We start from the raw sequence: 25,244 nt of genomic DNA on the forward strand, positions 1-25,244 counted from the left end.
ATGAATGAATGATTTATGTGAAGTCTGGCTTAGATTCGAGAATTAATCATATAGATTAAAAAAAGTTTTCATTTAAAACTTATCTCATATAATAAAATCCTCGTCCGAACGAACATATGTCAGAATGAAAAAACATTTAAATTATTTTTGTGATGCATCAGTATCAATAGCTACAACGTCATAACAGATATAGATATAATGCGGTTCATACTTTTGAAGTTGATGCGTATCTCCCGAAAAAAATCAACTCCAGAAGAGTCCGCGTCTGTAAATGCCTGAACTTCGGAATCGATCCTACCTTTGTTAGGCGCGGCATCTGTGTCTTGCAGCTGTTCCCTTGGATAAAGATGTTAATTGTCATGCTTACAGCATCTCGATCTCCGGCGTTTGTGAAGTTGGGATTGATGCTGTCCTGTGTTTTTTTTTTCCTTCCACACTTAAGCTCTGCTTGTTACTGCCCCATAGCGGAGCGCAAGTGAAACGGACTACCGGAGATTTGCACTGTTTTTCTGTTAGTGTGTATAATCAAAATATGACTCAGTTTGGCCAGTTAGAAAAATATGATAATAGAAAAGTATTCTTTTCCTCTCACTTTTTTTTCTTGATTTAATTACCGACTTCACGTACTTACACTGTGTCCCGTTGCACGATGTAATATTGCGAAACTATGATTTTGTGGCAGTGTTTTGTAAAGGAATTTTCCGTTTAATCATCGTCTTAGTATAAAGCTATATGGTTGTTCTGGTATCAGTGGACGTACATTATGTATTTTTTCTTCTCTTGAGCACCATGGTCATGACATGAAGCTCAGTCATTGATTACTCGCAAATGTTAGTAGTCATCCGCTGTTTATCTTGAAGATGTAAAAGTAGTGCGCGTACATCTCCTCGTTAGTATAGTGGTGAGTATCCCCGCCTGTCACGCGGGAGACCGGGGTTCGATTCCCCGACGGGGAGAGTCTGCATCTTTTTGCCTCGGTCTCAAAAGGCACCAAGCTAGAACCGGCCCCGTGTTAGTGGAAACGGGGCTTGTACTTGTACTCATGCATAATATTCTGCGGGTCGCTCAGCAGCGCAGCATATGAAACTAGACTCGGATTGTAAGTGTGTGGTTTTGATAATTGATGTATGGATGGATGGATCCTTAATAAGAGATATAAACAATAAGGTCCAGTCGCCAACTAATCATGTAAAATACGTCATAAACTCATGGTTGTTAAACCCAGAATAAAAATGAAGACGTATAACTAGGAAAGTCAACTTGCACATTTCAATTTTGGTTCGATATAATCACGTTGTCCTTAACCCTCCAGTGCAGGAGGGGACGGTAATGCGCATCGAATGTTTCCGAACCTGTGTGTGATACAACCGAGGAAGAGCCGATGACTTCGGGGGAGGAGGGGCAGGCGACTCGGAAGAAAAAGCAGCAGAACCCAATGCAGCCTGTAGCCCATTCAAAGGCCTACTGTTGGACCTCTGCTTATTTTGCAATACGTCTTTAGTACGGACTGAAAAATGTCCGATTTCGATGAGTTTGAGAAGCAGTTAAGCGAAAATCGGCAAGGTAAGTTTGGCTTTGAAGATCGGTGTATGCTCCCTGTTTTAGGGTAATAAAGTGGCCGGCGTGTCCTAGCGCCGAGGATGGTGCGGAGGGCACTTCTGCTGGTTCCGAAAAGAAAAGCGCGGCTGGGAAATCGGTGCCTTTTATCCGAGCGCTCGCCGATTCTGAAACCTGCCCGATTCTTCTTCTCCCAGCTGCCGCAGGATCCCCGAAAACTGACCGCTTTGGTAAATCAGTGACATTCTTTGCTTGGCATTGTTATAGAGATCGCTAGGCCTGCATCCATCAGTGCCCGGCGTACATAACATGGACATTTCAATGAAACGTTATTGGGGTGCACTCGATGTGAAAGCCTGCGGTTTTATTTATTTAATTATTTACCATTATACACTTGGATCATAAATTGTGACCCGCGTATTTTCATTCGCAGTAACACACTATGCATGGATGTTTGTTGCAAGCGTTATATTTTCAAGATCACGTTTAAAGTTTTATGCAAATAAAAACGACCGCGACCACTTGATTTAAAGTCCGCACTTAATAACAGTGTTAGTTACTTGGTTTTTAAATACTACGACGAGTTTTCTATATAATGATATGATTTTGTCTCTTTCCGATGCACAATAGCCTTTCCCTTGGGTCCGAAATGCTGGCCCTGTCATCCGTACAGAATAAGTCTTTCTCACACGATCGCCGTTTCTTCATGATGTATAGACTCTAAAAATCAGCCGCGTTCCCTGGAATCATAACAACTGCTTTTAGGTCGTTATTGCAAAGTCTTGCACCTGTATCTACCTTTACAGCGGATAGCAGTAACTAACAATGATGTACAGTTATATAACAATACACATATAACTTCATTAAAGTGCAGAGAATCCAGTAAACTGAATAAACTTAAGCCATACTAACGCAACTGAAATATACAACATGCGTTACAACGGAGTCGAAAGTAGGATTGATTTATGTACCTATCAAATGGCAATCTTGTCATATCAGCTCCTTATCACTAAATCACTAAAATGTCATTCGAAACGACCTGATTCGGCTAGACGAGCACTAAGTGCCGCCGTGTTTGATAAACTAGCAGTTCCAGTCATTCATATCTGCGCTCTGACTATGCCTGCGATTGCTGGTAATTGGTTATTACCGATTTACGTAAGATGCATTGGCCGCTCCGTGTCTGTACTTTTGCAGCGGTGCATTACCGTAACGCTGTTATAACTGATGCATGAAGCTGATTCCTCGAGCAGCACCTGCGTTTAAATGCTTCACTGAAAACTGCACCTTCAGGGATTTATTTAAGCTTCTATATGAAGGACCTGCTGGGATAGAAAGGTGATATTTTATTGCTAGTTTAATAAAGTGCTGTCTGTCAGATTGAAACGATATTAATTACCCATCCATCGTCCAACCAGTTATCTTAGTCAGGCTCCCCTGGAGCCTATTCCAGGCAAATTCCCCATACAGAGAGCAGAGGCAAAATTCAGGCCTCCAGACTCGGAGGCGTGAGGCAACTGTACTCACCACTGTGCTCCTATATCATTAATTAGTCTGGTTATGTTTTTATTGTTTCACAACAGACTGACATTCAAGGGGATGTCCTTGTGCCCTTGAAATTATTAGCCATTGAGAGATGGGTGTGTTTGTTTCAGGAGGGTGTGATTGAATATGTGAATTGAATGGAGGTGCTTCATTCTGGTGAGGAAACTGGGGAGTTAGACCCCGTACCACATCTTGGTCTCCGTAAGTGACTTTTAAGGCATAGCGCTGGGTCAGTCAGCATCCAGCACCCCAGGGAAGTTGGTAATATGATTACTCTGTGACTCATGGGCTTCAAACCCACAACCATCCGGACACACATTCATAATCCCTCTGAGTTACACATCTTGGATTTATCGAAATGGATGGTAGGGGGGCAGTCATGTCGCTCCGCCCACCGTCTCACTGGTACCACGGTGTCGTCCCCCAGAGCGGGAGAAGGAGCGACACAAGAAGCGTAGCCGCAGCCGGTCTCTGAGCCGTGGCGAGAAGCACCGCCGCTGGAGCAAGGACTCCAGGGGGCGGAGTCACGAGAAGCGCAGCAGCAGCCGCGACCGCAAGGGTCGTGACCGACGGAGCAGCTCACGCGAGCACAAGAAGCACAGGTACCCCCCCTCACGGTCCCGGTTACAGGCACTGAAGCTGATATCTAGCATGGTTTGAGGCCTCTTAACAAGTTTCTTTCACAATCAACCAATTGGTTTCTTCGTGGTGGGAAGGGGGACTGTACCCATATTAAATTTTAACTGGCGTTTATAAGTAGCCCCCGCCATAGCGATGGGACCTCAAAGCCAGCCTAAAAAGTGGCGCATGGTCACACCCTCATGACCTTAAACTGCCTGCGATCCAAAGTTAAATGTAAACATTCTGCCATCTGTTTGTTTTTGCCAGATTCTGAGTGTTTACACTGTATTGTTTGGGGAAAACAACCTTCTGTTTTGTGTTTGGGCAGCTACTCTCCTCGGAGAAGCCGTAAGAAAAGGACATACAAGTACTGGGATGTTCCCCCTCCGGGATTCGAGCACATCACCCCCATGCAGTACAAGGCAATGCAAGGTTTGGATGCGACGCTTCCATGTGTGCTAGTTCAGTATTGCAAGGTTATGGTATATTGGTTGCAATGAAAGCATTTATTCTGGAGTGCCCTCCTCCCCCCTGCTGGTCAAAGAGGGAATAACACTTGGGATGATTTCAGACAGTGTGAAGAGAGCTTAAACCTAGGGGTTAGAAGCAAATGAAGGCGACGATCCGGATGTTCTGGCCGTCCCTGGTTGGGGTCTTGAAGCCCTTTCTCCTCCCCACAGCTGCAGGGCAGATCCCCACGATAGCTTTACTGGCAACATCCACCACCAGCGGCGTGGCAGTGACGCCCACCCAGGTGCCGATGGTCGGCAGCCAGATGACCCGGCAGGCCAGGCGGCTTTATGTCGGCAACATCCCCTTCGGCCTGACGGAGGTGAGTCCAGGCAAAGTCCCGCGTTGCCTTCTGTCATGCATACTGGTGTCATGTGTAGCTCAGTGAGTTAGGACACTGAGCCGGTCACAAGAAGGTTGTTGGTTCAAATCCCTTGGGCAGCAGAGTGATTTCACCATTGGGCCCCCGAGCGCAGCCCTTAAGCACTATTTGCTCTAGGAACTGTCTGGTCCTGCTTCTTCAATGAAATGTATGTTGCTTTGGATGAAAGTGTCCGCAAAATAAATAGATAAATGTACTAGACTTGTCAGTCATTTTTTTTCTCGTTTGCCTGTTTTGATGTCTTCAGACGTCTGCCTGTCTTCATTCAGTGTGTCTGCCTGTCTTTTTAGGAGGCCATGGCGGATTTCTTCAATACCCAGATGCGATTGGCTGGCTTATGTCAAGGTCCCACCAATCCCGTCCTCGCTGTTCAGATAAACCAGGACAAGAACTTTGCCTTCCTTGAAGTAAGAGTCTTTCCTGCCTAATGGCTGCTGTGTCCAGGCGGAGACCGCAGCCTTCCCTGATTAACGACGTTCTTCGTTCTGCCCTAGTTTCGGTCCGTGGATGAGACCACGCAGGCAATGGCCTTCGACGGCATCATTTTCCAGGGTCAGTCGTTAAAAATCAGGCGGCCCCACGACTATCGCCCCCTGCCTGGCATCTCAGAGCAGCCCGCCTTCCACGTACCAGGTCCGTTTTGCTTGTCGCCGTCATAACCTTAATCTTTATTTACCTTTGAAGAGCCGATCGGCAAGGCCAGTTTTTTGTACTCGTTACGGACTGACTGTCCTTCGCAAGCTGCGGATGTCTTGTCATATAAAGAGGGAGACTTTCACTTTTATTTACTTAATGTTGTAAATATTTAGCAGACAGTTTTATCCAAAGTGAAGAATGTTTTTTTTTTTTTTTTTGAGAAATCAGGGTCAGCCTGTCCCTAGAGCAAACTCGCCGGCCCAGTGGTGTGATCACCAGTGATGTGAACCAGTGATCTTCTGATGATAACGCTGGCATCCTAACCAGCTGAGCCACACACACACACACACAGCTCAGTCACTCACTTCTTACTGTTAACATAGGGGTGTTGTGTGGCTCTGTGATGTTTGCCCATGAAAAGAAGGTTGCTGGTTGGCAGGGTTGGCAGAGTGATTTCACCACTGGGCCCTTGAGCAAGGACCCTAACCCCCAAATTGTTCTAGGGTTGCTGGCTCCTATTCTAGTTAAAAATTCTGGACACACCTACTGAAAATGACTTGTTTTTCAGCAAGATAATGACCCAAAGCCCACCTTGAAGGTTATGCAAGTAGCTTATTACCTTGTGAACTAGGAAAGAGATGGTCCCCACAGCCCCCCAACCTAAACTCTATAGAGCTGGTTTGGGATCAGTTGGATGAGAGTAAGAGTAAGGTAGCCAGCTTGCGCGCAGAACTTGTGGAAACTCGAGGACTGTTGGAGAAACGGTCCAGGTGGGTACATATGTTAGCTGGTTGAGTCCGCAATGCTGTCATCGAAGCCAATGGCTCCTATTTTGAAGAGACAAAAATTTTGTCTTTGCAGTACTTCATATGCATAACTTCCATGCCCAAAGGCCTTTTACTATAAGGTGAATAACAGCTAAAATAGAGACAAATGCATTAAGAGCAGGTGTGTCCATACTTTTGACTGGTGCTGCATGTGTCAGCATCTCCCATGGAGAGCAAGATGGGAGAGACAAAAAACAGTCGTCAAACTGCCCCAGTATTTAGGTATTTTTTTGCTGGAGTTACATTTATCTGATATTATATAGGAGATAACGACGTCATACTGATTTGAAGTTGGCTTATTTCACTCGCGCCGTTTGCTCGTGGTCATTATCCGGCATGTTGACGGTTTGCTGTGATCGGCCGGCTTTGGGCGCCGTGCCGCTCTGTCTGCAGGGGTCGTCTCCACCGTGGTTCCAGACTCGCCACACAAGCTCTTTGTCGGAGGCCTGCCCAACTATCTCAGTGACGATCAGGTACCCCGCCCTCAGTCTCTGTCGCCGGGGAGCCGACCCACAACCCTCCTGTGTTTCTGTCCCACTGCTGCACGTGGAACTCAAGCAGGCATGCACACACACGCACACGCACGCACGCACGCACGCGCACGCACATACATACATAAAATAAACACTCGTCTCTGTGTAACTGATTAGTAGGAAAAGAAAGCCTGTCAAAGTTACCTCACCGCTTAAAATTCATTACAAGATACTGGGGGGTCAAATGTCAGCATCATGTTTAAAGCTAGCTGCTGAAAATAGCCGCACATTTGAGGTTTTTTTTTTTTTTTTTTTAAAGATATTCATGGGATTTATTAAACATTTATTAGACATGTAGGTAATGAGTTGACAGTTACATTACGCTCATTGTTTATCCAGCTGTAAATTATGAAGATATTGAGACCCCGCTAATGTAAAAGGTACGTTTCCCAAAACCTCATGTTATCGACTTGCATAGTTGGAACCATTCAGTTGTTATCTAATGTTGTTAGCAAATAACCTTATTAGCAACAAAGGCTTTGGGAAACGTGCCTTACAGCTGGCGGCTTGCCAAACCAGTCACGTAGCCAGTCCCTGTGCTGCCTGTTGCTGGGTACCCTGGAATATTTGTATATCGGGTTAATTGCTGAGTGTTAGTCGGATGAATCAGCCGCGTCGTTTTGCTGCATGAAAATTTAAAATCGAGTCATCTGCGCGTCACCTAACTGACGAATACCTCCACATTGCCGTACACCTGTGTTTGCCCAATCCCAGTCCTCGGGGAACCGCCGACTGTCCACATTTTCGCTCCCTCCTAGCTCCCAGCCAATCAGGAACACCGAATACCTGGTACAGGTGTGCTGAGAGGAAGCAAAAACGTGGACTGACCGGGGGGGTACCCCCGAGGACTGGGCTGGGAAACACTACCATAGACTGTGCTTGAAATGTGGGGGAGATCGACCAAGTCCCCAAACGCTTCAGTATTCGCAGACGTGCCGTGTCTCACGTCCATGTCCGCACACTGAGAACGATGACTTCACATCCCGTTAACAGCGATGGGGAGCTGCGGAAGAATCGTTCCCTACATTGCTGTGTCGCTCGAAAGGCAGAAAATACTTCGGACCTTTTTCCCGGTGAACGATTATCAGCTTCACTGGAGTTTTCACATCGTGCCCCATGCCCTATTCTGTTATGACGTCAGTGATGGATAATATTACCATAACAACATGCACAGATGAGGTCGTCTTACTCTGAAAGTGTTGAAAGGGTCACATTTTAGACATTTTCTACTTCTCATTAGCATCTTTTATGATTTTTTTTTTTTCTTCCTATATCGCCACCCCACTGAAATCGGCCCATTATAGACATAATCCATACAGGCATTTAATAGTTTACCTATTTATTTTGCAAAAGTTAATCGCAAAACGTTTTGCGTCCACCCCTGCATTGTAACATTTTGAGCTCCGGTGTCCCACTCACTTTAGCCTAAACTGTTAAAAATGGCAAGACTCAGCCCACAAGATAGTGATCGCGGTTTCAGTGAAAGGTAAGTGAGAAGTGCAGTCAGTTTGTTTTTCTTTGATTTTTTTCCTCCTTTTCGGATTGTCATCGTAATCTTTCTTATCCAGTGTGAGTCACATGTAATCCAAGTCAAGAGGAAGGCTGTACCAAAGCAGCACTGGGGGGAGAGAGTTTGAATCCAGCAGAACTGTTAATGTATTTCACGTCAAAGCCAGTAAATGTGCCATAGACAGGTGAAATGGAAACCGCTGCTTGTATCCTGGTGTTTACATTTTTTTTGCAGTCCCTGCTACCGCTTTGATACTTACAGCTCTTTCATTTTTGTTCCCCACTTTGTCCCCAGCTAGGGGCCTGTAAGATCGTTAAGTCTTCGCTCATAATTTGTTCAGTAGTACTGACCTACTGCTGCCATGCCAACATGTAACACAAGGCAAGTAAGACATTCCGTCCCTCGCACGGATATCCTCCCTGTCGACGGCCTGCCCCTGTGGGGGGGCTCTGTCCTGGAGTGCTCTTAAGCATATGGGGTCCTTTTTTTGGGGGTTGAAGGCTGGGGAGAGACTTATTATGCTGATCACAGGGTATAAATTTGATTTTTTTTTTTTTTTGCCCCTAAGAGAAGGTAGGAGGTAGCGCCCTCTTGTGGCTGCCAGTGTCCCAGGTGACTCCTTTCTGAAGTCAGTGGTTAATGCGGCTTTACAGTAGATTCCTGTAGAATAAGTGAGGAATGATGTTAGCAGAGCTATTTCGTCCTGTTTGGCTTCAAGCCGTGGCCCCTTTAGCAGGACCCTGTGGCGGCTCTTAGCTTTACCTGTGAGTTTATCTCCTGTAGGCTTTGTCCCTCTAATTAACTGCACCAATGTGGTTCTTGGTTTTAAGAACAGGAAGTCAGTGATTCGGCTGGGTTTGTGTTCTGCCGAGTCGCCCCCCCCCCTCCACATTGTATACATGGAACACTTAACATATAATTAGCTGTTTTTATTTTTTTTTTTTTTTATATTCCATCTAGCTTAATTATTGTGGCCCTTAAAATCAGATGCAACTCGGTCCATATTTCAAAATTCGTAGTTGGAATTATCAGAGAACTTGATTAGGAATTCAGTTGTGTTGTATATGCTGTAGGATGGGGGGGGGGGGAATCTGTGTTATCATTCATTGACAAGAATCAAAATAGTTACTTTTGTACGCTCCCAGTAAGTAAGTCATGCAGAAAGGGCACAGGGGGCTTTGAGCTCTAGTGTTGCACCGTAATGTCGAGCCACTTGTCATAAAGCCATTTTCCTGATGTCTTCACTGTTTCCTCATGTCGTTTTGCAAAGTTTAACATGCTGCTTCTCCCACAGTTAAGATTAGCATTTCTAGCGAGGCGCCGTGCCTGGACTGTCGGGCTAATCGCCCCCCCGCGTCTCCTCCTCTTGCCCAGGTGAAGGAACTCTTGACGTCGTTCGGACCTCTTAAGGCCTTCAACCTTGTGAAGGACAGTGCCACGTCACTGTCTAAGGGTTATGCTTTCTGTGAATACGTGGACATCAGTGCCACTGACCAGGTGCGTGAGGTGGGGCAGCAGCTGGAAGGTCTGGGGTGACTCGGGGCTTCCGGATGGAATTGCTGACGCTTGTGTGGGATGCATCCCGCAGGCCGTGGCTGGACTCAATGGCATGCAGCTCGGAGACAAGAAGCTCATCGTCCAGCGGGCAAGCGTGGGGGCTAAGAATGCCAACGCTGTGAGTATTTGCCCTCGGCTGCCGCCTTTCTGATGTCCTAAACCCAACTTGGTTCCTGGGTGCCTCCCAGGAAGCTTAATGCCCCTATTTCTTGGGTTTATTTGGGTCCATGTAAATTTCTCGCTGTTACTCGAGACGATTGGACGATCAGGGGGTATCTGACACTCTTGTCGCCCCCCGGGACAGACGGCCATCATCGAGACGCCGGTGACGCTGCAGGTTCCAGGGCTGCAGCGGCTGCAGAGCTCCGGCATGCCCACGGAGGTGCTGTGCCTCCTCAACATGGTCATGCCCGAGGAGCTGGTGGACGACGAGGACTACGAGGAGATCCTGGAGGACATCCGGGAGGAGTGTTGCAAGTACGGCAACGTGCGCTCCATCGAGATTCCGCGGCCCGTCGATAGCGTGGAGGTGCCTGGCTGTGGCAAGGTGGGACCCGTACTCTCCTGTACCAGTGGCAAAAAGAAGACCTCTGTAGGCACTAAACACAGGCTCATGGGAGCATTTCTTGCACAAAAGTGTTTTGAAAACGGAATAATTTTTTGTGTAAGAAAAACAATCTGATTGGTTCAGATAGACGACGGACGATCTGATTGGTTCAGATAGGCGACGGACAATCTGATTGGTTCAGATAGGCGACGGACAATCTGATTGGTTCAGATAGGCGACGGACAATCTGATTGGTTCAGATAGGCGACGGACAATCTGATTGGTTCAGATAGGCGACGGACAATCTGATTGGTTCAGATAGGCGACGGACAATCTGATTGGTTCAGATAGGCGACGGACAATCTGATTGGTTCAGATAGGCGACGGACAATCTGATTGGTTCAGATAGGCGACGGACAATCTGATTGGCTCAGATAGGCGACGGACAATCTGATTGGCTCAGATAGGCGACGGACAATCTGATTGGCTCAGATAGGCGACGGACAATCTGATTGGCTCAGATAGGCGACGGACAATCTGATTGGCTCAGATAGGCGACGGACAATCTGATTGGCTCAGATAGGCGACGGACAATCTGATTGGCTCAGATAGGCGACGGACAATCTGATTGGCTCAGATAGGCGACGGACAATCTGATTGGCTCAGATAGGCGACGGACAATCTGATTGGCTCAGATAGGCGACGGACAATCTGATTGGCTCAGATAGGCGACGGACAATCTGATTGGCTCAGATAGGCGACGGACAATCTGATTGGCTCAGATAGGCGACGGACAATCTGATTGGCTCAGATAGGCGACGGACAATCTGATTGGCTCAGATAGGCGACGGACAATCTGATTGGCTCAGATAGGCGACGGACAATCTGATTGGCTCAGATAGGCGACGGACAATCTGATTGGCTCAGATAGGCGACGGACAATCTGATTGGCTCAGATAGGCGACGGACAATCTGATTGGCTCAGATAGGCGACGGACAATCTGATTGGCTCAGATAGGCGACGGACAATCTGATTGGCTCAGATAGGCGACGGACAATCTGATTGGCTCAGATAGGCGACGGACAATCTGATTGGCTCAGATAGGCGACGGACAATCTGATTGGCTCAGATAGGCGACGGACAATCTGATTGGCTCAGATAGGCGACGGACAATCTGATTGGCTCAGATAGGCGACGGACAATCTGATTGGCTCAGATAGGCGACGGACAATCTGATTGGCTCAGATAGGCGACGGACAATCTGATTGGCTCAGATAGGCGACGGACAATCTGATTGGCTCAGATAGGCGACGGACAATCTGATTGGCTCAGATAGGCGACGGACAATCTGATTGGCTCAGATAGGCGACGGACAATCTGATTGGCTCAGATAGGCGACGGACAATCTGATTGGCTCAGATAGGCGACGGACAATCTGATTGGCTCAGATAGGCGACGGACAATCTGATTGGCTCAGATAGGCGACGGACAATCTGATTGGCTCAGATAGGCGACGGACAATCTGATTGGCTCAGATAGGCGACGGACAATCTGATTGGCTCAGATAGGCGACGGACAATCTGATTGGCTCAGATAGGCGACGGACAATCTGATTGGCTCAGATAGGCGACGGACAATCTGATTGGCTCAGATAGGCGACGGACAATCTGATTGGCTCAGATAGGCGACGGACAATCTGATTGGCTCAGATAGGCGACGGACAATCTGATTGGCTCAGATAGGCGACGGACAATCTGATTGGCTCAGATAGGCGACGGACAATCTGATTGGCTCAGATAGGCGACGGACAATCTGATTGGCTCAGATAGGCGACGGACAATCTGATTGGCTCAGATAGGCGACGGACAAGCTGATTGGCTCAGATAGGCGACGGACAATCTGATTGGCTCAGATAGGCGACGGACAATCTGATTGGCTCAGATAGGCGACGGACAATCTGATTGGCTCAGATAGGCGACGGACAATCTGATTGGCTCAGATAGGCGACGGACAATCTGATTGGCTCAGATAGGCGACGGACAATCTGATTGGCTCAGATAGGCGACGGACAATCTGATTGGCTCAGATAGGCGACGGACAATCTGATTGGCTCAGATAGGCGACGGACAATCTGATTGGCTCAGATAGGCGACGGACAATCTGATTGGCTCAGATAGGCGACGGACAATCTGCCAATCAGATTGTCCGTCGCCTATCTGAACCAATCAGATTGTCCGTCGCCTATCTGAACCAATCAGATTGTCCGTCGCCTATCTGAACCAATCAGATTGTCCGTCGCCTATCTGAACCAATCAGATTGTCCGTCGCCTATCTGAACCAATCAGATTGTCCGTCGTCTATCTGAGCCAATCAGATTGTCCGTCGTCTATCTGAGCCAATCAGATTGTCCGTCGCCTATCTGAGCCAATCAGATTGTCCGTCGCCTATCTGAGCCAATCAGATTGTCCGTCGCCTATCTGAGCCAATCAGATTGTCCGTCGCCTATCTGAGCCAATCAGATTGTCCGTCGCCTATCTGAGCCAATCAGATTGTCCGTCGCCTATCTGAGCCAATCAGATCGTCCGTCGCCTATCTGAACCAATCAGATCGTCCGTCGCCTATCTGAGCCAATCAGATCGTCCGTCGCCTATCTGAGCCAATCAGATCGTCCGTCGCCTATCTGAGCCAATCAGATCGTCCGTCGCCTATCTGAGCCAATCAGATCGTCCGTCGCCTATCTGAGCCAATCAGATTGTCCGTCGCCTATCTGAGCCAATCAGATTGTCCGTCGCCTATCTGAGCCAATCAGATCGTCCGTCGCCTATCTGAGCCAATCAGATCGTCCGTCGCCTATCTGAGCCAATCAGATCGTCCGTCGCCTATCTGAGCCAATCAGATCGTCCGTCGCCTATCTGAGCCAATCAGATCGTCCGTCGCCTATCTGAGCCAATCAGATCGTCCGTCGCCTATCTGAGCCAATCAGATCGTCCGTCGCCTATCTGAGCCAATCAGATCGTCCGTCGCCTATCTGAGCCAATCAGATTGTCCGTCGCCTATCTGAGCCAATCAGATTGTCCGTCGCCTATCTGAGCCAATCAGATTGTCCGTCGCCTATCTGAGCCAATCAGATTGTCCGTCGCCTATCTGAGCCAATCAGATTGTCCGTCGCCTATCTGAGCCAATCAGATTGTCCGTCGCCTATCTGAGCCAATCAGATTGTCCGTCGCCTATCTGAGCCAATCAGATTGTCCGTCGCCTATCTGAGCCAATCAGATTGTCCGTCGCCTATCTGAGCCAATCAGATTGTCCGTCGCCTATCTGAGCCAATCAGATTGTCCGTCGCCTATCTGAGCCAATCAGATTGTCCGTCGCCTATCTGAGCCAATCAGATTGTCCGTCGCCTATCTGAGCCAATCAGATTGTCCGTCGCCTATCTGAGCCAATCAGATTGTCCGTCGCCTATCTGAGCCAATCAGATTGTCCGTCGCCTATCTGAGCCAATCAGATTGTCCGTCGCCTATCTGAGCCAATCAGATTGTCCGTCGCCTATCTGAGCCAATCAGATTGTCCGTCGCCTATCTGAACCAATCAGATCGTCCGTCGCCTATCTGAACCAATCAGATCGTCCGTCGCCTATCTGAGCCAATCAGATCGTCCGTCGCCTATCTGAGCCAATCAGATCGTCCGTCGCCTATCTGAACCAATCAGATCGTCCGTCGCCTATCTGAACCAATCAGATCGTCCGTCGCCTATCTGAACCAATCAGATCGTCCGTCGCCTATCTGAGCCAATCAGATCGTCCGTCGCCTATCTGAGCCAATCAGATCGTCCGTCGCCTATCTGAGCCAATCAGATCGTCCGTCGCCTATCTGAGCCAATCAGATCGTCCGTCGCCTATCTGAGCCAATCAGATCGTCCGTCGCCTATCTGAGCCAATCAGATCGTCCGTCGCCTATCTGAGCCAATCAGATCGTCCGTCGCCTATCTGAGCCAATCAGATCGTCCGTCGCCTATCTGAGCCAATCAGATCGTCCGTCGCCTATCGAGCCAATCAGATCGTCCGTCGCCTATCTGAGCCAATCAGATCGTCCGTCGCCTATCTGAGCCAATCAGATCGTCCGTCGCTATCTGAGCCAATCAGATCGTCCGTCGCCTATCTGAGCCAATCAGATCGTCCGTCGCCTATCTGAGCCAATCAGATCGTCCGTCGCCTATCTGAGCCAATCAGATCGTCCGTCGCCTATCTGAGCCAATCAGATCGTCCGTCGCCTATCTGAGCCAATCAGATCGTCCGTCGCCTATCTGAACCAATCAGATCGTCCGTCGCCTATCTGAACCATCAGATCGTCCGTCGCCTATCTGAGCCAATCAGATCGTCCGTCGCCTATCTGAACCAATCAGATCGTCCGTCGCCTATCTGAGCCAATCAGATCGTCCGTCGCCTATCTGAGCCAATCAGATCGTCCGTCGCCTATCTGAGCCAATCAGATCGTCCGTCGCCTATCTGAGCCAATCAGATCGTCCGTCGCCTATCTGAGCCAATCAGATCGTCCGTCGCCTATCTGAGCCAATCAGATCGTCCGTCGCCTATCTGAGCCAATCAGATCGTCCGTCGCCTATCTGAGCCAATCAGATCGTCCGTCGCCTATCTGAGCCAATCAGATCGTCCGTCGCCTATCTGAGCCAATCAGATCGTCCGTCGCCTATCTGAGCCAATCAGATCGTCCGTCGCCTATCTGAGCCAATCAGATCGTCCGTCGCCTATCTGAGCCAATCAGATCGTCCGTCGCCTATCTGAGCCAATCAGATCGTCCGTCGCCTATCTGAGCCAATCAGATCGTCCGTCGCCTATCTGAGCCAATCAGATCGTCCGTCGCCTATCTGAGCCAATCAGATCGTCCGTCGCCTATCTGAGCCAATCAGATCGTCCGTCGCCTATCTGAGCCAATCAGATCGTCCGTCGCCTATCTGAGCCAATCAGATCGTCCGTCGCCTATCTGAGCCAATCAGATCGTCCGTCGCCTATCTGAGCCAATCAGATCGTCCGTCGCCTATCTGAGCCAATCAGATCGTCCGTCGCCTATCTGAGCCAATCAGATCGTCCGTCGCCTATCTGAGCCAATCAGATCGTCCGTCGCCTATCTGAGCCATCAGATCGTCCGTCGCCTATCTGAGCCAATCAGATCGTCCGTCGCCTATCTGAGCCAATCAGATCGTCCGTCGCCTATCTGAGCCAATCAGATTGTCCGTCGCCTATCTGAGCCAATCAGATGTCCGTCGCCTATCTGAGCCAATCAGATTGTCCGTCGCCTATCTGAGCCAATCAGATCGTCCGTCGCCTATCTGAGCCAATCAGATCGTCCGTCGCCTATCTGAACCAATCAGATCGTCCGTCGCCTATCTGAACCAATCAGATCGTCCGTCGCCTATCTGAGCCAATCAGATCGTCCGTCGCCTATCTGAACCAATCAGATCGTCCGTCGCCTATCTGAGCCAATCAGATCGTCCGTCGCCTATCTGAGCCAATCAGATCGTCCGTCGCCTATCTGAGCCAATCAGATCGTCCGTCGCCTATCTGAGCCAATCAGATCGTCCGTCGCCTATCTGAGCCAATCAGATCGTCCGTCGCCTATCTGAGCCAATCAGATCGTCCGTCGCCTATCTGAGCCAATCAGATCGTCCGTCGCCTATCTGAGCCAATCAGATCGTCCGTCGCCTATCTGAGCCAATCAGATCGTCCGTCGCCTATCTGAGCCAATCAGATCGTCCGTCGCCTATCTGAGCCAATCAGATCGTCCGTCGCCTATCTGAGCCAATCAGATCGTCCGTCGCCTATCTGAGCCAATCAGATCGTCCGTCGCCTATCTGAGCCAATCAGATCGTCCGTCGCCTATCTGAGCCAATCAGATCGTCCGTCGCCTATCTGAGCCAATCAGATCGTCCGTCGCCTATCTGAGCCAATCAGATCGTCCGTCGCCTATCTGAGCCAATCAGATCGTCCGTCGCCTATCTGAGCCAATCAGATCGTCCGTCGCCTATCTGAGCCAATCAGATCGTCCGTCGCCTATCTGAGCCAATCAGATCGTCCGTCGCCTATCTGAGCCAATCAGATCGTCCGTCGCCTATCTGAGCCAATCAGATCGTCCGTCGCCTATCTGAGCCAATCAGATCGTCCGTCGCCTATCTGAGCCAATCAGATCGTCCGTCGCCTATCTGAGCCAATCAGATCGTCCGTCGCCTATCTGAGCCAATCAGATTGTCCGTCGCCTATCTGAGCCAATCAGATTGTCCGTCGCCTATCTGAGCCAATCAGATTGTCCGTCGCCTATCTGAGCCAATCAGATTGTCCGTCGCCTATCTGAGCCATCAGATTGTCCGTCGCCTATCTGAGCCAATCAGATTGTCCGTCGCCTATCTGAGCCAATCAGATTGTCCGTCGCCTATCTGAGCCAATCAGATTGTCCGTCGCCTATCTGAGCCAATCAGATTGTCCGTCGCCTATCTGAGCCAATCAGATTGTCCGTCGCCTATCTGAGCCAATCAGATTGTCCGTCGCCTATCTGAGCCAATCAGATTGTCCGTCGCCTATCTGAGCCAATCAGATTGTCCGTCGCCTATCTGAGCCAATCAGATTGTCCGTCGCCTATCTGAGCCAATCAGATTGTCCGTCGCCTATCTGAGCCAATCAGATTGTCCGTCGCCTATCTGAGCCAATCAGATTGTCCGTCGCCTATCTGAGCCAATCAGATTGTCCGTCGCCTATCTGAGCCAATCAGATTGTCCGTCGCCTATCTGAGCCAATCAGATTGTCCGTCGCCTATCTGAGCCAATCAGATTGTCCGTCGCCTATCTGAGCCAATCAGATTGTCCGTCGCCTATCTGAGCCAATCAGATTGTCCGTCGCCTATCTGAGCCAATCAGATTGTCCGTCGCCTATCTGAGCCAATCAGATTGTCCGTCGCCTATCTGAGCCAATCAGATTGTCCGTCGCCTATCTGAGCCAATCAGATTGTCCGTCGCCTATCTGAGCCAATCAGATTGTCCGTCGCCTATCTGAGCCAATCAGATTGTCCGTCGCCTATCTGAGCCAATCAGATTGTCCGTCGCCTATCTGAACCAATTTTTGTGTTTGTGAAAACGGGTCTTTAACGGGGAAACGGAGCGGGTAGAGCAGGACGGAACGCAGGCATTGACAAACTACAATGACGGACAGGGCAAACAGGTAAGACCAGGACTAAAATAGGTCATGACTAATCAAAGTAATCGGGCAAAGCAGGAGACGATCAGGGAAGCACACGTGGGTAATCAGGGGGCGTGGCACACACGAGGAGCGGACAAGCCGGGCATATATGTATATCTATATAAAACCTCATTAATGAGGGACAGGGAACAGAACGGACAGACAGAACTGGCACAGGGGAAGGAGCCAGGACAAGACTTGACATAAGACAGGAAAGGCAGAGAAACAGATCAGAAAGGGGGACACGGAGGGAACAGGCAGGACAAAAGGACCGGGGAGTGAACGAAGGGAACATCGGGGAAAGAGGAGCAGAAGCCAGAGGGACGAGGGACAAAGAGAGGAGGGACAGAGACAGGAGGAACAAAGCGAGGGGAGCAGAGGCAGGAGGGACAAAGACGGGAGGCCAGGGAGAGAAGGAGGGGGAACCAAGAGGAGCCCGAGGGAGACCCAGCGGGCGACGGGAGGCAGCCGGAAGGGCTGCAGGCGGCCGGGAGGCCGGAGCCGGAGGGGCCGAGGAGATGGGGTGAGGGACAGACGCAGGGACGAAGGAGGGAGTCGGAGGGGAGACCAGGGAAGGGGACGAAGGAGCTGGAAGGGACCCTGGCGAGGGCAAGGAGAGAGGGGGAGCCGCAGCAGACGGCGACGTCCTCCGACACGCCAGAGCGGGAGGACCAGCAGGCGAATGAGGAGCCGCCGTCGGGGGGCCCGCAGGCAACCGATAAGACGCCGGAGGAGGGACCGAGGCAGGGCGACGAGGCCGCGGAGGGGACCCGCAGACGACAGCCGACCCGGAGGGCCAGGACCCGCAGGCGCCGACTAAGCCCTAGCGCCGGCGAGGGAGGGCGAGCCAGGGGGCTGGGCGGGTGGGACCCCAGCCGTGCGTCTGTGTCCTCTCCCCTTATGGGACACAGACATAAGGACCCGTGGCCGGGGTCGGGCTCGTCGGGGTGAGGGTACCAGAGTCACAGGGGGAGAAGGGACTGGAGTGGGGCCAGGGACTGGAGCTGCAGGCTGCAGAGGGGGCGCCTGCCCGGGAGCTGCAGGCAGGGAAAGCGCCTCGGACGTGGGCGCGGTAGCTGCAGGCAGCGGAGACGGCTGCTCGGGCTCTGGGGCCGCAGGGGGCACTTATTTTATTATATAAAATAAGTGTCACACAACCGGGGTGACATGCCTTGCCTGCTTGTGGGATGAGGAAGACTCAGGGACTGGAAATGGGATTAAAACTGAAGATGTGCTCATTCCTTTGTGTATTTACAAATTTTCCTTCCGTCAGACATGAGGAGTTTGCTGCTATATTTGGCACTAATAGAGATTCTGATGCTGCTATTTTTATTGTCTATTAGTTTGTTATTATTTACAAGTTCTGTTGTGTTTTTGCATTTTTCTCTTCTGGTTAATTAACTGCTGTCTGATTGCTGTGAAGTATGAGTGTGGTGAGTAAGACTCAGGGACTGGAAGTGGGATCAACTGAAGATAACATGCTTATTCCTTTTTGTATTGTTTACAAATTTCCTTCCGTCAAACATGAGGAGTTTGCTGCTATATTGTGCACTAACAGAGATTCTGATGCTGCTATTTTTATTGTTTATAAATGTGTTATTGTTTCCAAGTTGAGTATTCAATAAATGCTAAATTGAGAAATTTTGTGTATCGTTTGTTATTATTAGTGTGATATTTTACCATGCAAATAGAGGGGAAAACGTCCAATTATCGGCCAAAAAAAATCAGCAGCATATATCGGCCATCGCCTGACCCTGACTCCTAAATATCGGCATCGGCTATTGAAAAACCCATATCGGTCGACCTCTAGTAACAGTACATTCTGTCCAATTCATCCATCGAGTTAAGTCACACACCCACTTGAGGGGGCACTCCGGCAGACGTGAGGATGGGGATGTTCTTTCCGCTATAACATCCACTGCAGAAGTACATCTCGCTCCTGTTCACAGGGCTTACTTCAATGATGAAGCAGGGCTGGTTGTCTGGACAAGTGAAGTTGTCCTGCTGCTGGGTCTCGGTGCCGTTTTTCCACCTAAGCTTGAAGGTGGAAATGTGTTCCAACTTGGTCCCTGGGACTGCAGCATAGCCAAACATCGCGAGCAGCGTCGGCCACACCCACCACCAGAACCATCACACCGTCCTATACACATAAAGAAGAACTAAAACATAGAGTGTTGTGACAATCTATGCGTTAATGTTTGGCAGCATAGGTGATTCGTTAAAATTATACCGAAGAATGGAAAATGTGATATTTAGAATATTTTTGCCATTTAGTAGCTAATTTAAGCACTTACCCAATGCCTCAATTTGTTTTAGGTCAGTAATGTCTGAGCCAAAAGAATGAATGTATGAATTTAATACAATTCACCCACTCCCACCCACACACAAATCTGAAATTCAATTTATTAAGACACTTCTTAAACATTAGTGCATTAACAAAAAAGGAAAATCTTAAGAGATTCAGTAGGATTTTCTATGTTAGACTTAAGTTAATAGTTCAATAGTTTTTATATATTTCAGTATACCAATTTGACTTTAATGTTGAAACAGATGCTAAAACATGGAATAATTTCATAACTAGAGAAACATGTTATTCACAAACACTAGCAAAGGTAGCTTATAGTTAAACTTACTTAAGTCAGCAAGTCAGGCTACAGTGTGTAAGAATTGTCGTAAACGATAATTTGTCTCAGTCTTACATGACAGACATAAGTAAACAGAAAATATAAAATGGCTGAAACAGCATCATTAACGCCAGCTACAGTAGAGGCGCAGAAAAGGTGTCATGACTGAAGTATTCCCAAACTTGGAAGACCGCATGCGAGCCTTTTTTTGCCGCGTGTTTCTCCAGAGGCTCCGGAGCTCCGCTGGTTGACGCAGCCAAGTTGGCTCATGTGCAGGGGGACAAGCGGCAAATTTCTTTTTTGCAGGGTGGTAGGTGATGTCTCATTAATATTTCTGAGAGAAGTGCTACATGATTGGCCAGTGCATGCCTTACAAAATGGTGCGGCACTGCATCCAAGCCTGCGGCACTCAGAGTCACAAATACAGTGGAAACCATTTTGTAGTAATTACGTCTGTCTGGCTGATTTCCAACTAATTGATATTTGTATATTTATTACATGAATATAAGGTAATATAAGGTAATAGAAGAGGTATTTAATGGTTTTCCGTCTGAGGAATTTGCAAAAAACTGCAGTGCATGATGGGTCGGATCTAAAGGCTGCCTAACGTCCTCATCTGTAGGACGACTTACATCAAGACTAGGAAGGTGCATAATGTTCATGCCTGGTTGCGTTTGTTGGTCCAGAAAGTAATTCAATTTCGCCATGTAGGTTACGTTCTTAAAAACTGCTTGGAATATAGCCCGATTATATGCTGTGGGCCTTTTAATTTCTTTGTTTACCAGGTAGGCTACCTTCTTTAAACTGCGTTTTGTTAGACTACATATTTAGGGAGGTCTTTATAAATTTATTGTAGTCTTTATAAATATGTACATAGTTTAGCCTAACCCAGCCACTTAAGGGAGCAAGCCAGCTCAACTAGGTGTCGGTCCCAAGCCCGGATTAATGGGGAGGGTTGGCGTCAAGAAATAAAGAGACTGTATCTTCACTGCATGACTGATGTCAAAATGTGTGAAATATGTGGTTGTATAAATAAATTCATTAAAGTAGGTTAATGATTCTGTGCTGTCTAAATTGTATAGAAAATTCTACATATAGCCAAACAAATCTCCTCCTGTTTGAAAAGGCATAGAAAAAGCAATTTAGCCACTAAAACTTTACAGTTTTTTGTGAGGGACAGTCGAATTCTCTCGTTAAGTTTTTTGTGATCCTGCACCTACACTTTGCCGGCCCCAGGAGGATGGGCTCCCCCTTTGAGTTTGGTCCCTCCCAAGGTTTCTTCCTTCTTGGGAGTTTTTTCCATGCTATCGGCGCCTATGGCTTACTCACTGGGGGCTTTGGGTGGGCATGATATAAAGCAAAGCATTTTCCCCTTCCAGTTTCCTCCTCTGGTCCACATTGCAGGACCATCAGCCATCAGAAACAGCCCAGACAGTCTCCTTCAGCTTCTTTAGTGTCCTTGGAAGCCAAGGCAGTTTTAGATCTGAGAGGAGGTTTATCAGAAGGACACATATTACGTCGTTTGTCCTGAAATGTAACATGGGGAGGAAAAGTTAAGCGGTTTAGTCAGATTGGAGTCGTTTATTCAGCAGTGGCAGCGCCAGTGACTTAATGCTACAGGTGCTATAGGGGAGTGAGATTATTTAGAGCGGGTGCTTTAGCTTTTCAGCTTATGTAGATGCTGTATAGAAGCACACAGCACGATAAGCTACAGCATGGATAAAATATGATAAAATATGAAATTCTAACGTCTAGCTCACAGAGCCTCTATGTGTACTTTGAAGAAAAAATACACTACAAGTATGCTATAAAAACCGCAAAAATGTCTTACACAATATACAGATTTTACAGATAGTTAAAGAAAAAATGAAACCAATATTTTGGGGGTGCTGTGGGGGTACTATGGTCATTGGAGGAGGAGCTAGAGCCCCCCCCCCAAGCTTTTCCCTGGTGCTGCCACTGTTGTTCAGATTAAAAGTAACCTTGTCATTAATAAACAGTACTCTGATCAAATTTTGCATGTACAAACACAATCAAAGTTTAACCACATGTTTAGACACAATTCACACACCTGTTACATTTCCATAATGCTAAGACTCTCTACACTTACTTCATCCACTTTCTTGTTTGGTACACAGTCAATTGATGGATGTGTAAGATTATTACCAGACCGTCTGCTGCAAACTCTACAGTTAATGAATGGCTGCAAAAACACACAGACACACAAAAACAGTATTTAAAGAGTGGTGGGCAATAAATACAGTGAGAGAAGGTGTAGTAAAGATATATCTAAAGATTTAAGGCAGAGCTGCTGGACTGCAGGGTTTAATGACACAGAACAATTTTAGAGGAAAGAGCTTCCAAAGCAGGGTCACCTTAAGGCTATATTATACAAAGCAAGTTCATCTAAAAGTATGAACAACAAATCCCGTTTAACTGAACACTGCTCTGTATTAAAATACTGTCCTCCGATCAAGCTAAGTGGTCCTGTAGTTCACTATTTAAAGAGGTAAATTTAAAGGGTAATTCACACTGCGCATCTACCCTGCTCTGACCAGATTTAATTGCCCTATCACCACAAAACACCACACTGCCATTTAAGGCTGATTTCAACTGCCTGGTAATCCAGCCTTTAAGCCTGTAAACCTACTAAAATTTGAGAATAAGGTGATGGAACTGGCTGTTTGAGGCCACCTATCTATTTGTTACTTTATTGTTGGCTAACTTTCCTCCGCAGGGCATCAAAAAAGTTAACATGAACCTAAATTAATTTGCTAACTGATATGTCCAATGCTCACAGTCACAGTGACTCTTTACTTACCCTCTTGTCCATGAAAATACAGTCAGCCCGATGGTCTGTTGCAGTTGACTTTGGACATTTTGTTGCTCTCAAGAGAATCTCAATGTCAATGTATTCACTGCTGATCTAAATCACATAAACACGTTATATACAAAATTGCCTACAACTGTTTTAAAGGCAATATAACAAACAATAATCACCCAAAAAATGGCAAACTGTCACAGACTTGACTGCAGCAGATTCAGAGAGAAACTGTGAGAAGGTAAAATTGACCAGGGCTGAGATATACAACCATCACTTTCATTGTGAAGAGACATTAAGCATCATATGCATTGAAATTAAACATCAAAATCAATGTGATTCTCATTAGTTCAGCTTGCAGATGATGAAAGTTTCACACTTTTGTAAACACTTTCTCAGCAGTTACCTTCGGACGGCCCTGGATGTTATAGAAATTCATGTGCTGACGGGTTCCTTGATGAGCATTTTCGACTGCGAGTTTAATGGCCGTCTTGTAGAGTGCAGGGAGACTGTGGTAATCTTGCTGGGCCTCTGTGGAGATAAGCAGAGCTCCATAAGCCAAAACCAGAACCAGCAGGCGGGTCATCTTCCTCTCAGCTTTGAAGGGAGAAGCAGGACTGAGGACACTGATCTGTGGTCCCCTTATCCAGCACGTCCAGGGGCGTGTCCTTCACCCCGAAACAAACAGACCTTTGAACAACATTGGAAAACTCTTCAGGATGAATCGAGGCAGGTGGTCAAGTGGGTTTATTGTTATTTCAGCAATATACACAGTACACAGTGAAAGAAACATTGTTCCTCCTGGACCACGGTGCAAGACAAAGAAGAAAAACAGAAACAACACAAGATGACACAAGTGCGGGCAAGATAGAACTATACAGAGTGAAAGGAGCACAAACAGAGGGAGAAAGTGCAAGATAAACACAAGAGCAACAATACAATACTACAGGACAAGACAGCGCAGTCAAGAACACAGAGTGCCAGCCAGAGCTAACCTGAATAGGGGCATCAAGGTTGCCAGGCAGGCAGAGAAACAGAAAATAGAGGTCTACTTCACATACAACAACCCACAGTGGGTGTGGCAGGGAATACAACACATTACAAACTTCAAAGGCAACAACACCGTCACTGTTAACAGCAACGCCCTTTTAGCAAAGGAGCTAAACAGCTTCTTTGCTCGTCTGGAGGAACACAGAGCAGACATAGCCACACTGCCCCCTCCCCCAATCTCCAGCACTCACAGACTCCCTCTGCAGGAACACCACGCGAGAAGGCACATTGCATCTCTAGGTGTGTGGAGTTTAAGACAAGGCAAGTGATGCTACGATAATATAATTCCTTGGTAAGACCCCACCTAGAATATTGTGTGCGGGTTTGGTTACCATACCTTAAGAAGGACATTGCTGCCTTGGAAAAGGTGCAACGTAGGGCAACGAGAATGATTCCTGGTCTTAGAGGAATGTCTAATGAGGAGAGGTTAGCTGAGCTGAATCTGTTTAGCCTCGAGCAAAGGAGACTAAGGGGGGACATAATCCAGGTGTTTAAGATTCTAACAGGTCTGGATGCTGTTCAGCCAAATGGCTATTTCAATGTTAGTTTAAATACCAGAACTCGTGGCCATAAGTGGAAATTAGCTGGAGAACATTTTAAAACGAATTTGATGAAGCATTTCTGTACACAGCGTGTAGTTAGAGTATGGAATAGTCTTCCTGTTATTGTAACACAAGCTAAAACCCTGGGTTCTTTTAAATCAGAGCTAGATAAGATTTTTGAGCTATTAGCTAAGTTCTCCTCAAAGGAGCTTGATGGGCCGAATGGCCTCCTCTCATTTGTAAATCTCTTTGGTTCTTATGAGTCAGCTTACAGAGATGAGGTCCAGAAACTGATAGGTTGGAGTTCAGCAAACAATTTGGCACTAAACAGCACAAAGACAAAGGAATCACTGACTTCAGGAAGGATGGAGGCGACACTGGCCTGCCTAGATGGATGGATGGATGTTTTTATTGACATTGTAAGTACAATGAGATTTAGTTTGGAACGCGCCAGCAGCTACACAGTATATTTACAATTATATAGATTGTGAGGCATAAAATAAGGTGTGAGTAATATAACATAACGACATAATATAAGTAATCATTAATTAATCATTACAGATGGTATGAGGTGTGAACCGCTAGGCTGCTATGGCATGTTTGGTATCAAACCGATGGAAAATCACTCCAGTTTCCAAATCTGGTCAGTGGTTACCACGAAAGTGAATATATCAAAAGTTACACCAGCCTAACGAAAATCATCAATACAAGGGAAATCACTCTGGTCATAAATCTCAAAAG

At 47.6% G+C, this 25,244-nt stretch overlaps 1 non-coding gene across 1 annotated transcript; it reads left to right on the plus strand.

Annotated features, from left to right (window-relative positions):
* The first annotated feature begins 884 nt into the window (after window positions 1-884).
* On the plus strand, window positions 885-956 carry trnad-guc (transfer RNA aspartic acid (anticodon GUC)). Its single transcript has one exon. It is a non-coding gene; the product is annotated as a tRNA-Asp (tRNA).
* Window positions 957-25,244: the final 24,288 nt, after the last annotated feature.

This window comes from Brienomyrus brachyistius, unplaced genomic scaffold (assembly GCF_023856365.1).
Source record: "Brienomyrus brachyistius isolate T26 unplaced genomic scaffold, BBRACH_0.4 scaffold411, whole genome shotgun sequence".
NCBI lineage: Eukaryota > Metazoa > Chordata > Actinopteri > Osteoglossiformes > Mormyridae > Brienomyrus > Brienomyrus brachyistius.